The sequence below is a fragment of the Mchenga conophoros genome, linkage group LG6 (assembly GCF_057382185.1).
Source record: "Mchenga conophoros isolate Kocher_MC1m ecotype Shallow Benthic linkage group LG6, M_conophoros_male_GT1.1, whole genome shotgun sequence".
Classification (NCBI taxonomy): Eukaryota; Metazoa; Chordata; class Actinopteri; order Cichliformes; family Cichlidae; genus Mchenga; species Mchenga conophoros.
Window position 1 is genome coordinate 682,235 of NC_140531.1, and position 2,500 is coordinate 684,734.

Genomic DNA, 2,500 nt, shown 5'->3' on the forward strand with positions numbered 1-2,500 from the left:
TTTCGACCGTAAAGGAGACAGGAGGCCGACTCTCTGCCTCGGCTAAATGGAGAGGGAATTTCAGAAGGGCCAGGGCACAAGCATGGACCTTTTTCAGCTGTAAGGGAGGGAAGAGCAATGTGCGATGTAGGTCCCCGGGGCCTGCTGGAGGTCCAGGTCCATGCCCGATGTGAGTAGCAGCAGGGCCAGGCGCCCAGGAGCACATCTTTTTCGACCGTAAAGGGAGACAGGAGGCCGACTCACTGCCTCGGCTAAATGGAGAGGGAATTTCAGCAGGGCCAGGGCACAGGCATGGACCTTTTTCAGCTGTAAGGGAGGCAAGAGCAAGGTGCGATGTAGGTCCCCGGGGCCTGTTGTCGTACCATAGGCACGAGTGGTGTGTGTGTGTGGCAAAGAGTTTCTGCGCAGTGTACCAGGGGCACGGGGAAAGGTTGTTGTACCATAGGCACGAGAAAAGTTGTCGTACCATAGGCACGAGAAAAGTTGTCGTACCATAGGTACGAGGAGTGTGTGTGTGGCAAAGTGCTACTGAGCGGTGTACCAGGGGCACGGCGAAAAGTTGTTGTACCATAGGCACGAGAAAAGTTGTTGTACCATAGGCACGAGAAAAGCTGTCGTACCAGGGGCACGGAGGAAAGTTGTTGTACCATAGGCACGAGAAAAGTTGTCGTACCATAGGCACGAGGAGAGTTTGTGTGGCAAAGTGCTACTGAGCGGTGTACCAGGGGCACGGCGAAAGGTTGTTGTACCATAGGCACGAGAAAAGTTGTTGTACCATAGGCACGAGAAAAGCTGTCGTACCAGGGGCACGGAGGAAAGTTGTTGTACCATAGGCACGAGAAAAGTTGTTGTACCATAGGCACGAGAAAAGCTGTCGTACCAGGGGCACGGAGGAAAGTTGTTGTACCATAGGCACGAGAAAAGTTGTCGTACCATAGGCACGAGGAGAGTTTGTGTGGCAAAGTGCTACTGAGCGGTGTACCAGGGGCACGGCGAAAGGTTGTTGTACCATAGGCACGAGAAAAGTTGTTGTACCATAGGCACGAGAAAAGCTGTCGTACCAGGGGCACGGAGGAAAGTTGTTGTACCATAGGCACGAGAAAAGTTGTTGTACCATAGGCACGAGAAAAGCTGTCGTACCAGGGGCACGGAGGAAAGTTGTTGTACCATAGGCACGAGAAAAGTTGTCGTACCATAGGCACGAGGAGAGTTTGTGTGGCAAAGTGCTACTGAGCGGTGTACCAGGGGCACGGCGAAAAGTTGTTGTACCATAGGCACGAGAAAAGTTGTCGTACCATAGGCACGAGAAAAGTTGTCGTACCATAGGTACGAGAAAAGTTGTCGTACCATAGGCACAAGCAGTGCGTGCGTGTGTGTGGCAAAGTGTTTCTGCGCAGTGTACCAGGGGCATGTTTGAATTTACATTCTGGAGTACCAGGGGCACGAGGATTTTGCCAGTGGTGTTTTGCTTTGTCAGTGGGAGGGGGCTTAAGTGTGGGTCCACGGGGCCTGCTGGAGGTCAAGGTCCATGCTGGATATGCGCTGGAGCGTAACTACAAGAAAGGTAAGCTAGTGGGGGACTAGAGCAGGGGAGGATGTGCGTCCCCGGGGCATGCTGGAGGTCAAGGGCCATGCTGGATATGCAGTGGAGGGTAACTGCAGGAGAAGGAACGCTCATGGGGGATTAGAGCGGAGGAGTATGTGGGTCCTCGGGGCCTGCTGGAGGGCAAGGGCCATGCTGGATTTGTGGTGGAGGGTAACTGCGGGAGAAGGAAAGCTAGTGGGGGAGTAGAGCAGAGGAGTATGTTGGTCCCCGGGGCCTGCTGGAGGTCAAGGTCCGTGCTAGATACGTGGTACAGGGTTAACTGCGGGGGGGGGGGTAATGTGGGTTCACGGGGCCTGCTGGAGGTCAAGGTCCATGCTGGATATGCGCTGGAGCGTAACTGCAAGAAAGGAAAGCTAGTGGGGGAGTAGAGCAGGGGAGTATGTGGGTCCCCAGGGCCTGCTGGAGGTCCAGGTCCATGCTAGATATGTGGCACAGGGTAACTGCAGGGGGGGGGTAATGTGGGTCCACGGGGCCTGCTGGAAGTCAAGGTCCATGCTAGACATGTGGTACAGGGTAACTGCAGGGGGAAGGGGGGGGGGGGTAATGTGGGTCCCCGGGGCCTGCTGGAGGTCAAGGTCCGTGCTAGATATGTGGTACAGGGTTAACTGCAGGAGGGGGGGGGGGGGGGGGTAATGTGGGTTCACGGGGCCTGCTGGAGGTCAAGGTCCATGCTGGATATGCGCTGGAGCGTAACTGCAAGAAAGGAAAGCTAGTGGGGGAGTAGAGCAGGGGAGTATGTGGGTCCCCAGGGCCTGCTGGAGGTCCAGGTCCATGCTAGATATGTGGCACAGGGTAACTGCAGGGGGGGGTAATGTGGGTCCACGGGGCCTGCTGGAAGTCAAGGTCCATGCTAGACATGTGGTACAGGGTAACTGCAGGGGGAAGGGGGGGGGG